Source organism: Hirundo rustica, chromosome 7 (genome assembly GCF_015227805.2).
Source record: "Hirundo rustica isolate bHirRus1 chromosome 7, bHirRus1.pri.v3, whole genome shotgun sequence".
NCBI classification, from domain to species: domain Eukaryota; kingdom Metazoa; phylum Chordata; class Aves; order Passeriformes; family Hirundinidae; genus Hirundo; species Hirundo rustica.
In genome coordinates this window covers 14,239,453-14,253,205 of record NC_053456.1, presented here as the reverse complement: position 1 = coordinate 14,253,205, position 13,753 = coordinate 14,239,453, and positions in this window count along the sequence as shown.

The following is a 13,753-nucleotide window of genomic DNA, read 5'->3' as shown; positions in this document are numbered from 1 at the left end:
GCCCCAGGTCAGAGCTATAAGTGGTGTGCAGGGAGGAAATATCATTTCACTTGAGTGCCACTTTCACATACAATCCATGTCTTTTCCATTCAGAAAAGATTCCTTGGTGGTCAAAGATGCCAGATCTGGAGCTGTCTGCTCACAGCACATGGAGTGACCCTTGAAGTCCTCTCTGTCTTCAATCTCCAGTAAACCATCTCTGTGAGCTGAGCAATGCTTAAGGCCATCTATTTCCACCTGCCTTTGTACATATTTAATGTAGTCATCTACAGATACAGCTCACCCAAATTTATACATCTAAAGGCCACTTGTCAAATTCTAAGCTTCTTTAGTAATCATGAGAGAAAAATAGGTGCCTCCTAGGAATTATTCATCTCAATTGTGTTCAGCGCCAAACTGCCCACACAGTTGTCTAGTATGATTTGAGATGCTTGACTGGCCTTCATTGTCTCAATTTTAAATTGACGCCTATCTGTAAAGTTAGGAAAAAGCACCCGCCCCTCTTTTGCATGTACCATGTATCCAGCAGTTGCAGCAGTCATCTTTCCCCTGACTTTATTAATCAGAGAAAGCAAGCTTGGCTGCCCAGGCTGAATACAAGATGTGGTCCCCCAAAGGAGTTGTTTCTTCACTTACTGAAAAAGGGAGAAGGAACCTATGGCAACAGTGAGGTTCTCCTACTGTCCACAGTCAGTAGGAGACTTCAACTACCAAACCTCTCAGCCCTGCAGTTAACTGTGCTTAGGGTCTACAGATCATTACATCTGTTGCTTGAAACCTGCCTCCTACTCTCAACTTTGGTTCTGAATTTGCAAAAAAAGCAAAAAGTAAAATGCTGCTCAACTTTTCCTAAAAGTGAAAGAACTTAGGGCAATTTACTGTTACCTCCTGAAAATTCAGGCCAGAATTTCGAAACACTCAGGGGAAACCCAGGATTTTTTAAAGAGCAAATTCTTCAAGGCTGTGGATGAAGCCTGGCAAAAAGTTGTTCTCTAAACAGCAAGGCAGCTAGTCCTATGCCTGTCACCATTTGTGACTCTCATCATTACAGCACATCCTGTAACAGAAGCATCTTTCAGAGCTTTGGGGAATAGTTTGTTTTCTTGTTTAAAGCCTGCAGAAAATCCTGAGAAAACAGAAAAGGACAGGTAGAAAGAGGCTGAGTATCAGACAAAAAGGAGCAAATAAAGCCGCCATAGCCAACAAGCTGACCTGATGGAAAGCACAGCCTCATGCTAAAGGACAGCCTCAGGATTAGAAATCATACCTGAAAATGTTCAACTAAGCATTTGTCTGACAGCCAAAGCAAAGAAGAAGAGGCACATGGAGGTGTTTTGAGACTTTAAAATACTATTTACATAGTTGAAGGAGATCAGAGGCTCAACAAGTCAAAGCTCCCAGTGCCCATTAAATTTTCCAAAGTAACAAATCTGTGAAAGGGAATCACTCATGATCCCACACAAAAATGAACTGATGTTTTCAGGGAGAGCTCTACACCCAGGAGACATTCCTTGGACTGCCTTTCCCAGCTACCCAAACAGCAAAGCTCCTCTCCCATCACTTGGCCTGCAGCCTGCCTCAGCCTCCCATTCTGGAAAGCCAAGACGCGCTGTTCTCCTGCAAGGCAGGAGCAGATGTCACTGGCTTCCTATCCCCACCAAGTGGGCATTGGGCTGAGCTCACAAGCACTGGTGGGAGCAGCCCTGACCTGCACATACACAACAAAGGGTACCAGCAACCCTGTTCCTTGCCATGGACTTGATTTGAACACACTATATTACACTAAAACTACAGCCCAGGAGACATTTGAAACATTCATAGTACACTCTTGGAACTCTGTCTCTGAACATGTGTAAAAAAATCCCAATACTTGACCTCTCCAGGGGGAAAAAAAAAAAAAAAAAAAAAAAAAAAAAAAAAAAAAAAAAAAAAAAAAAAAAAAAAAAAAAAAAATCCACACTTTCCTTTGGCATCTGTCTCCACACTTTTCTCTGCCCTGTGGTAGTGCTGGTAATTGCTGCTGTTACTGAGATGCACAAGATTATGCAACTGTCTAGCATTTTGATTTAATCAGCATGGGGAAAAAACCTGCTCTAAATTCTATTAGTAACTACCAGCCAGCTCCCTCCTTCTCTCTCTCTCCCCAAATTCCCATGGAAGGAGGATCACAGACAGATCCCTGCAAGCACAAACTATCAGCCTGACTGGATCAATAACATCCATGGTGCCAGGAATCTGCAATGAATCCTGGGTAATTAATCTGCCAGGGAAAGACAACCTTAATTAAGAACAGCCAAGCTGTTCTTCTCCCAAACCTTGTGCTTAATAAAGCTACAGTGTTGGCTTGGCTGAGGATTTTGGTCTAAATTTTAATGGTTTTTTTGTTCCTAACAAATGTTTTGAAGGCAACAATGCAAGAAGCAGTGAAGTCTTCACACAACAGTCAGAGATATGAACTCTTTACTTTGCCTTCTTGATGCCACATTAAAGGTGAATGATCTCATTTAAGATACCTCAGTGCTGGAGAGAAGCACTGGCTTCACAGCAGGGATGGACAGTGCTGTGAAGAGGTTGCCTCCATCCTCACGTAAGGGGCCACCGTTGAGATAAGCTGTGACCTTCCCTCCACTTCTTAGGAAGAGCATCCAGGAGAAATGTTTCTTCAGTAGGCCAAAGTCTCTGCTTTTTCAAAACCTTTCAGGCAGTCTGGGAAATACCATTTCAGCCCTATCAGGCTGCTAGCAGCCGTTTGGATATCGGCAGTTGAGCAGATCACTGCAAAGCTTCTGAAGCAGTTGCTGCCACAAGACAGTCAGAAATCCTCCCAGGCATCACATGATGATTTAGGAGGAGTACTGGTTGTATTTCAGATGCCCAGAATTTAAGTTCTTTGTTCTTTTGTTTCTGGTTCTACTTCAAACTCTTCATCTCATGCATGATAAGTATATCTATAGTAACATTTACTCCAATGTGCTCAGGACCTTTTTCTGGTGCCCATGTCAATTGGTACAGACTCAGCCAAGTCCAAACTCTTACCCCTCAGGGCAAAAAAGGCCAAAGGGTGGCCACATCCTGTGGTCCGTTGCTCCTGACCTGTGTAAACTGAATTTTGCTGGGTACCCTCATGCTGACAGCTTGGGCCAAAGCATGTCAAAATCTGGGTTAACAACTTACCAAGATGAGCCTGGGAGTGTTTCCTGGGCATCCATTTGTGACAAGGACATGTCCCAAATGACTTTGGTAGGACATATTTAGAAAGACCCAAGAAACTCCTCCCAAACTGGCACTGTATCCCAGCAAGGACTTGGTCAGCTGCAAACAAAACACTCCTGAAGCATTTTCCACATCCAGTTTTGAGGGCCTAAAAAGGCATATTCCAGAGACTTTTAAAAGGATCTCTGATTTCACCAGCCCTGTGCATCTTTGCAGGTCAAACTCTACTCACCTGTCTGAAGCCAAGGGGGGGCCTTCATATTTATTGGCAAAAATCGGCATTTTCCCTAATGGTATCCTGGACAGAGGGTAATTACGGTAAGGACTGATGAAAATCATTTAACTCATACTGTGGAGACAGTATCATGACAGCTAGATTAAAGATGTCCTTTATAAGCCATCACAGAGCAAGAGAACATGATAATGAATGAGTTAATTACACCAGCATTTGAGGCCGATACTACCCATCTGCCGCTTTGATCAATTAAAACTCTGATGGACAACAATGAGGCCCTTCTCAGGTCTGAAAGCAATTAATTGCCAAAGTCCTCAATAAATCTAACAGCATTCACTAACTGAACTGGCAGAAGGGTCCGCTTTGAACGGCCCCAGAACAGAGGCAGCAGAGCGTATCGCGGGGTTTGAAGCATCCCCAACATGATGCATTCGTCTTTTGGTGTCGCTGGGAGCTGGGGCCTAGTAATTTTAACTTCTTGTTTAATCACCTATTCTTTCCTCTCAGCATCAGAAGGGGCAGTCTCAGTAAAGGACATGAACTGCTTTAAGGGCTTTGGCCCTTTTTGTCCTTTGTCTGGATTCTCCAAGCTGTAATGAATGGGTTGCATTTTTGCTCTTGAGTGTCTGTTCTTTTTGGACTAATTGTAATCAGTCCTGACTAAGAGGGATTTTGGAAATGCCAAACTCTTCCAATTCTTCCTGTATTCATCAAAGAATGATAACAATCAGAAGCAGTTGCTCAGAAAGTGGTGGTAAACTGAGCACCTGTGGTCAAGGAAAGACTCTGAAAAACCAGACACAAACCATGTGTCCTGATTCCATCAGAGCAAAGACAGGGCATGAGAGAACCACAGAATATCCTGAGATGGAAGAGACCCACAAGAATCATTGAGTCCAACCGGATGAAGCTGATCAAGGCACTTTCTACTGTGAGAAATCCTAGACTCCAGAACCATTTTTCCAAAGAAGGGAGAAGAGGAAAGCCCTAGCGCACATGTAAGCACAAATTTTTTTTTCCACTCTACTGCAGAGAAAATGCCCACAGCTAGAGGGGAGGAACTAGTGCTTTTCACTTTTTGTCTTCTGTCTGCACAGTTTTACAAACTAAGCACAACTACAACACAATGGGATTTTGAGGGAACACAATAAAAGACCACTTGTGCAACAAACAGAGCTAGAGGGTACCAGATCATTTCAAAGCCAGTGCAACTCACACATGTGGTTTGGAGACCTTGCAAAAAGTAGTGCTTTTTCAGAGAGATGGAGAGAAAAAGCCTTTCCTTCCATTTTTATCCTACTTATGCATCATTAAGCAGTTCTTGCATTTCACCTAGAACAGTAACAATTGAGCAACTAAAGCTTCTTCATACTGCAGATCCAAGACAATGCTTAATAACAATTATCAACAGTGATTAGTTAATATGGCCATAATGCAATAATCCCACTGCCTGCCAGTCAGTTGGAGGCATCAGTGCATTGGATCATGACAGCTGCTCTCATTAAACATTGCCGTGCTCCTGAGGACAAGAGGACAGTCCTCTGCTGCACCAGCTCAGCTCAGTGTGATGCAGCTGCAACATCCCATGGCTTCCCAGGCTGGCATGGGACAAGAAACAGCAAGTTTAGACATGCTGAAGTAAATACAGAGACCACTACTTTATGATCATACAACAGTTTGAATTGGAAGGGACATTAAAGATCATCTCGTTTCAACCTCCCTGCCTTCCAAGCCCCATCCAACCCGGCTTTAAACACAGGGATGGGGCACCCACAGCAGGCAGCCTGTTCCAGCGTCTCACAACCCACCCCCCATTAGAGAGAGGGTGATTATACCTAAGGGTGCATGGCTCTGGCTTACTGCTGGGTCTTTGGTTCAGTAATTGGAAAGGAACCTTGTATCAAGGGGTAAGACACACAAATCTGGATAGCAGAGGGCAACAAAGCCTGTTTACTCACAGGGCTCTTGTTTCAAATTACAGTACCTGGTTCTTACAATGTTTCAAAAGGCTTCAGTACAGAAAGGAACTTCTAACATACAAGTAAAGTACCAAGAGGCCCCTTTCCCAGTTACAGAAAAAGAGGATAGCAATCAAGGAAAGAAACAGATCTGAAATGGGGAAGGCATTTTCCAACAGATGCCATGGCCATTTGCAAATTGTAATAACTTTTTATCTCCATCTAAAAAAAGGAGAGTGAGAGACAGATGCCACATACATACCTATATTTCTCAGGAGAAGGATGGAAGAGAAATTAGAACAGACCAGATGTTCAAGGATTAAAATGAAGAGTAACTGAAACACACAAGGAGCTGTTATTGCTCAGGTGAGCCCCAGATGCCTCAAGGTATGTCTGTATCATGCAGAACAGAAGCATGCAGAAGTGCCCATGGCATCTCAGCTAGGTCAGAGCTATGCAAGTATCTCCTCAGAACACTGTGCTCCCCTGAGCCCAAAGGGCAGGAGGAGGTTAATCTTCCACTGGTGCATTTTAAGCCATCTTCAGGAAGCAGATAATGTGGAATGTCTCTGCAGATCAGCTGACATGACAGATAGGTACAGACATGTGCATCCACCGTGGACTGAATCCATTACTCAACCTAAGATTTGGGTCAGATTTCCTGACTCCACCTGCAGCTCAGCTAAAGACCACTCCAAAAACCAGAGAGCAAGGATGGGGTAGGCATTTGGGTTTTTCACATCTTTTTGCTTTCTAACCCTTCCAAATATATATTTAACTCATTGAATTCTCCAAGAGCCCTTCCCTTGTTGTCCAGCCCCAAAAGACTGCACATTCAGGAAAAGTAGAAGAAACCATGCTCCAAGGACAGTGATTTTTTTTTCTTTGTCCCAGTTTTAGGTTTAAGCCCACTTCACATACTGACTTTTAATGTTAAAGTCTTAGCTCCGTCCAAAAAATCATGTTAGAAGAAATACTTTTCAAAACAACATTAAGACCTTGCCGCACACTGCAAAGAGAGTAATCACTCCAGACTGCCTGCAGTATTTGGCCATTACAAGGTAAGATGGGTATGTGGATATAACACTAGCTTCAAATTTCTTTCTTACCACTGTCAGTTTGAGGTAAGCCCCAATGTTATTTTTACTCACTGTATAGACCAGGTGCTACAGAAGAACTTGGTGTGACCTGCCACACTGCAAAGCAAGTGACATATTGAATTAGGGATTCTCTACTACACTTCTGTCCTGTTCTTCCACAAGCAGGCATGTAGTAGAAGAGTAATTAAAAAAAAAAAATCACTTTCTAACTCCTGTTTTATAAATCAGTTAATACCTCCAGTTACATAGCATTGTTATCATGGACAGTCAAGAGAAGCACAAATTAAACTGGCACAATAGACACTTGTTAATTGCATTCTCAGTTTTCAATGTCAGGAGAATGTCTCGTTTGTACCTTTAGAAGCTGTGTGAGGAGGAAGAAGGGAAAACAAAACCATCTCCTTGTCTGGTGTAGTATAGTTCTTGACTAACCAGTTACTGCAGCGTAGCTGCCTTATTTTTGTCATAGACCCATCTGGATATGCAAAGGGACTTATTTTATTCACAAGAATATACAAAATAAGCATCTCTCTGATGAAGTCAATGAAACGGTATTGGTATGCAAACCAGCAAAAATAAAATCAAAATGCAAGACATCACTTCTAGCATTTTTATCTTGATCTGAGATAGATCACATCACAGATGATGTCTCAGACCATTCACATACAGCTGGAGTTGAGCAGTATGGTCTGGTTCAGCTGATAAGAACTCAGTTCAAGATATAAAAACACCATTTAGGTTTGAAGGAATTAAAGATAATTTTTGATTCAAGCTCATCTCTAATTTGACCTGATTTCCCCCTCACTCATGTATATAATAGAGCTTTTAATATCTTATTCTAACAAAATTATTACACTCTTCTCATCCCTTTCCATTGCATTTTCACAGTTCCTTCATAGGAGGCCTCTGAGACAGGTATTCCTTCTGAGGCACAAAAATGGGAAGGATGGCTGTCCAAGAATCTGTCAAAGACATTTTGAATCTACAAAAGGGTTCAAGAACTGCCCAGTAAGTTGCTCTCAAACAAAAGTGCACTGAAAGTGCATTGTCCCTCTAGCACAAAAACTGAGCAAGGCAAAGGATGTACCAGCACTGAAAGATGAGTTTATGTGATGAGCAACACTGAAAACTGATGTAAAGTCCTGGTCAAAGCTCTGCTCAGAGAATTGACCTAAATCACCTCCCCTGAGGGTAGAACTCAGCAAAATTACAAGTAAATCCCGTAAGCCCTAATCACAAGTATCACCAATTAGCCACCAGAATATAAAATATGTTTGCTAGCACATAAGATCTTTGGAATGCTTTTATATGTTTTGTTTTGCCAAGCAGAGAGCAACACCAACCCCAGTGACACATTCCTGCATTGTGTCCTCCATCAGCCACACTGCAGCAGACAGCAAGGAGTGCACAAACAACCCCCTGCATTGAAGCAATTGCCTCTGGAGCCCACTTGCAAGCTCATACGGAGTTAAGCATAAACAGATTATTGGATTCCTTTGATAGTTTTGAAAATGTTTTTTTCTGACATTTTAAAAAGCAATCAAGGGAGTGAAGGCCTAGTTGAAAGGGCCCTTTGGAGTGAGCATCTCAGACAGCTGCATGAGACAGCGAACACCTACATACTGGGCTACAGCAGCATCCTGCTTGCGGCTGGGAGAGAATTAACTTACTTCTTAGTAGCTGGTACATCGCTGTGTTTTGGATTTACTGTAAGAATAATGTTTAAAACTCACTGATACCGTAGTTGATGCTAAGTAGAGCTTACCCTAAATCAAGGACTTTTTAGTTTCTGATGAGAGCAGGTGCACAAGAAGCCAGGAGAAAGCATGGCCAGAACAGCTGACCCCAACTGACAGAAGGGATGTTCAGTACCACAGAACCTCGTGCTCAGTGTGTAAACTGGGGGAATTGGTCAGAAGGTGCTGATCAGAGCTCAGGGTCTACTGGGCACTGAGTAGTGCACAAGCAAACTTGGTGCCAATAAAGAAGGAAAACCCTACAATGGGTTTTCTTAGGATACCAGACCACCACCTTGTTCACTGCTAGATCAACCAGGCACAGCCGCTCTCTAAGTCACACTGCACATAATACAGCTCCTCCCAGGCAACAGTGACACCAAAAGCTCCAGTGGCACGGACTCTGCTCCAGGCCATCTCTTTTGCAGAGTAGATGGAGCTGTATCATACAAGCAGGTTGAAACTTTTGCTTTAGGATCACAGTCTTAAGTTGACATCTCTGCAGCCTGCATCAGCTTTTGGTCTTGAAAGCATATATGGGTGATGTTCTTTCCTTCCTCATGCCTATGTATAGATCAATATGAACCTCTTTATTCATCTAATTATAGCTGCAGGGGGGCTCTTTGCAGCTCAGGTTCATTTGTCTCCCAGTGATGTTAATACATTCAGGCACTAGGATCACTTCATTAAAAGATCATCTATGCTTGATCTTATTTGAGCTATAAAAATCACTCCTTTGTCATACCAACTGTATGGTCAAAATTGCCATCAAGCTAGATGACTCACTGTAACCCAGGGAGCAGAGTTCAGCTCCAAAGAGCAGCTGGAAGAGAAGCTGTCACTAAGTAAACACAGCACTTCCACCATGATTCAGAGGCACAAATAAATGGGCGCTCTACCATCAGGTACAGGGAGCAAATGAGGAGTACATTGAATGTAAGGTGCAGAGTATCTGTGGCAGAACCCAGAGCAGAGCCAGCTCTCCTTTACTGTAAAATGATGTCCTGTTTTATTTAGTCCATCTCCCTCCACCTTCCTACTACATATCCCTCCTGAAGTACAAAACACAGGGTTTGGTTATTTATAGTGTGGTCAAGCAGACACTGCTCTCAGAGCAAAGGGCCTCTTTTCTTAGCAGCTGGTGGCCCAGAGGGGATGAGGCTTGCAAAGGAGGCTGAGAGTGTCCCAGAAAATGCAGCTCTAGGCTGGTACTTCATAGTCCCCTCACAGATGCAGCTTCCTGGTCACCCTGTGAATACAGCCTTATACAAGAGCACAACTTCAGTGATAAAGACACAAGATTAGAGAATAAAAGCCAAGAGGAATCAGGAAGAGGAAGGATTTCAATTTGAAGCTCTGTTATTGCTAGAAAATGCTTTAGCCTCTTGAGTAGAACAGACAATAAGGGGGTAAGGGAACAGCACAACCAGCCTGCCTCCACTGGATTTTTTTTCAGATCTAACCTATTTTTGCACATCATCTGAGGACACCTACCCTTGAGGCTTGTGGGTAAAGAACAGTTTCTTTGTTAATTTTGCAAGGAAATCAATGCAGCCTTGGGACATTGTAACATGCACACAGAATATGCAGGCAGAGCACAGCCTTTGCCACTGACTGTGCTCCAGCCCCAAATGGGTATCTTCAAAACCCTCCACAGGAACAATCTTGCTCTGCCTACATCTGCATTTCTATGAATACTGACCTATCTGTGTGCATATTGCCTCCCTACATTACCAACCACTCAGCTGAAAAACAGGAGCAACACCTAATGTTCTTTTGAAAACCTCAGGATGAAAGTAAGCCGTTACAGCACTCTCTGTGCCACTAAGTTATTAATAAACACACAAAGTCCTGGAATTTTTTTAGCAGATTCTCACTGAAAAAAACCCCCACCACTTGTACATGCTAGAAATTCAGCAGCAGGGAAATCTGAATCCTTGGTTCATTACTCATAGAAGTTTCTGGACATGAATTAAATGTATATGCTTAACACCATAATTGCTCATATAGCAGCACCATAATGTGAATTTTTCCTAGCTTACCATCCAAAATTATTTTCAGGAACTAGTGATCACAAGAAAAATCAGGGAGAGATAGTTATAGGTCACCAGGTTGACACTGGCCTCAGTGAGCAGTTGTACAGCAGGAACAAGAAGAAAAACTACAATGGAGCAGCTTAACACAACTCATTGGCAAGAGGTCTATCATGCAGCATTGGAGTAATAGCTATGTCCCCAAAGAATGCTGCCTTGGAGCCTCATTGGTACCCTTCTGGAAAGATGACTTTTGAAAAGCCACTAAGACAGAAGGATTTGAGGGGTCTCATTCCAGCCCCCAAGAGTAAGAATCAGATAGCAATTTCCTGCAATTAATGTTTTTTACTCCCAAATCTGGAAGTGCAGCACACTTCGCTGATTTAATCTGAAGATAAAAGCTGGGAACGAAGCACAGCTGCAAAATGGGCTGGAGGGAGAATCACGTGGCTTGGAGCTGCAACCTAGCAGAACTGTTTTTTCAGCTAATATCTGCCTTCAAACTGTATATGCTTTTTGAGTTGCCTTTCCCTTCTCTTCCTCACTCAGTTCCCTTGATGTCTTTAATTCATGCAGGGAAAAATTCGTGCTCCACAGGCATGCCTGGCTTGTTGGGTACCAAACAAATCCCCAAAAGAGTGTAGAGGAAGAGCATTCACAGCAGTTGTGCAAGCTTCACCCTGCCACCAGAGCATTTAGAACCTGATCAACCAGGCTGCCTGTTCCAGGTGTACCTGGGGATTTTGCCTCGGTATCATCTGTGCAGTCACCGCTACTCAGAAAAAAAAAAACCTGTAGTGCAATGAAGACATCAACTTCTGCCCGTTGGTTGGTTTTGAGCTGTCTCTGAGAGTCTCTGAGAGGAAATCCTCTGAGACTTTAAGAAATATTTGTATGACAAAGACTATAAGCAGGGGTACATTATCTTCATATGCATTTGCTCTTCTAAGAATTGGAAAGAGGGGCTGTTTGTTTCTTTAAAGAAACATTGCAGAAGGACTGGACTAGATGACTTCTCAAGGCCCCTTCCAACCCAAACTATTCTATGACTTAAAGCCTAACAAAATACAGAATTACATCACAGCAATTCCTGCCAGTCTGCAGCTACTGAGTGAATGACAGAACTGTATTTCCTTCAGTTACACTCATCCCATAGGATGAGTTTTTGTACCAGTCACAAATCATTTGCAGCCTGGCCTAGAATAATTTTTCAAGACCAGATACTGGAAACCTAAAGGCCAGATTCCATCACAAGGAAATTCCTGCACAAGAACTCCAGCAGCTAAACTTCAGAGAAGGAAACTATTTTGCTTTGGATAACTAACATGTTTTCTCTACGTAGCTGCGACTTGGTGTTCCAATTCTCTCTACCCCAAATCTCTGAAAATGCCCACAGTTCTTCGGTGAAGAATTAGATTCTGCAGAATAATCTTCCCTTGAGGAGTACACAGCTGTCTTGAAGGTGAAGCTGGTCCTGCCTTCCAGCACACACTCAGTCTGTAACATATATCCAACAGTGTGGTTCCCCTGATTTCTAGTGCTCCCCTTGGGTATGTGCCATTCTTGTATTTTAAGTTACAGTGACCTGTTGGTAGCAAAAGGTCATTTCTGCATGTTTTTCTCTATGTTTTTCTCTCACCATGTTTGTTCTTTTTCACATGTCCTCTGTCTCATCTGTTCTTACTTCTGAATCATCATCAGCTTTAGGTTAACAGGGATTATATACAATCTCATGTGTAAACCTTGAGCTATGAGTCATTCGAATGCTAAAGCCTATATTGCTCCCATTTCTTGAGGACTGCAGAGAAATCTCTTGCAGACAAGCTACAACCCAATTACATATTGTCTTGCTGGACTAACCCTATTCCTTCTACATTGATTTTGTCACTGCTGCCCGAAGGGAACTTCACGACCATTTGCATTTTTAAATAGGTCAGTGTGTGTGTGTCTGGAAGAACTGTAAGTAAATGCTCATTATGTAAAACAGATCATTCTTTCTGGAATGTGAAAAGAGATCTAGAAAGGCTGTTCTTTCCAATAATAGGCTTTGAAACCTCATCTGTTTCCTCTCCTTACCTTTCAAAGTCATTAAGTGGAATAACTGCTTCTCCATTTCTCCAGAATACCTCACTCTTTGTCTGTTTAATGTCTGCCTCTCATACATTCCTGGTGCCTGTGGGACACTTAATGGAACTCCCACCATTCCATTTCTCCTGAAGACTAACAATCATGTTCTCCTCATGCCCAGGGAACATCACAATAACTCGCTTTTTTTTCTTCATTTATTCCCATCCCCCCCAATCTTTTGTCATAAAGCTTTTGCACTGACACACCCTTTGTATATGAAGTCTCATCCAACCAAAGTCCATCAAAAGTCTTTCATCTGCCTTCCCTGGGAGACATCATAAGTAAACAACTTTCCCCAGCTGCAGAGGGAGAATTATCAACAAAGATTTTTGGACAGAGAATGGTGCTGACAACACCAAGATTGTGGGTTCAATGCCTGTATGGGCCACTCACTTAAAAGCTGGACTCAATCAACATTGTGTGTCCCTTCCAACTCAGGATATTCTGTGAAACTGTGAATAGATGGCCCATAATGAGCCTTCAACAGAACTAGGACTAAAACCCTACTGTTGCTGTCCTCAACTAGTGAACCATATTAGCTCTCTTACATTCTTAGAAAATAAAACAATGAGAATACTTTAATGCAGCTCTGGAGAACATCACCTGTTTCTCCAAGTGTTTAATTTACAGGTTGATTTAGATGGAATCATCAAGGATTCATCTGTTATAGAACTCCCCTCTTCTAGAGTACCTCCTTTATCTTCCAAGAAGCCTGACCACCAGATCTCAGAGTTTTGAGCCAGCCCTTGTGACAAAGCCAGACCCCTTACAAACATGCAGCAAACCCACTCAGCTTAGCTATGCATAAGCTCCCTCTAAGTGCAGGTGCTCCGAAGTTTTCCTTGTTTGTTAGCCAGCAAAAGTACTAAAGACAGAAACCTTCCTTATCTCTGCCTCTTCAAGGCATTTCTGCAGTAAGTGCATTTTCCAAAGATACTGTTACTGTTGCTATTAATATAATGGCTTAATAGCTACAAAACACACAGACAGTCCAGGGACTTTAAATGATAGCACATTAAAAAAAAAAAAAGGCAAGTTCATTAGTCATGTAATTTCCCTATCACCAAACCCACTTTCCTTCCCAAAATCTTTATTTCTCTTACTCAGGGAGAAAATGGATATACTTGCTGGCTGATGTTATCTTTGATCAATTCCCCTGAGCCTGCCTAACAAAATGAAGTGAATCAGCAAGTTGAACTGCCAGAAGATCAGATGCTAGTTAAAGGTGCTATTCAGATGATACACAAATTTGTACCCAGCAGAGTTCTGCAAAAGGTGGATTACTATCACTTATGCTATGCCCTTCTTGGAGAGCGTTCAGCCTTCTAAACCTTGGTGTTAAACTGAAATG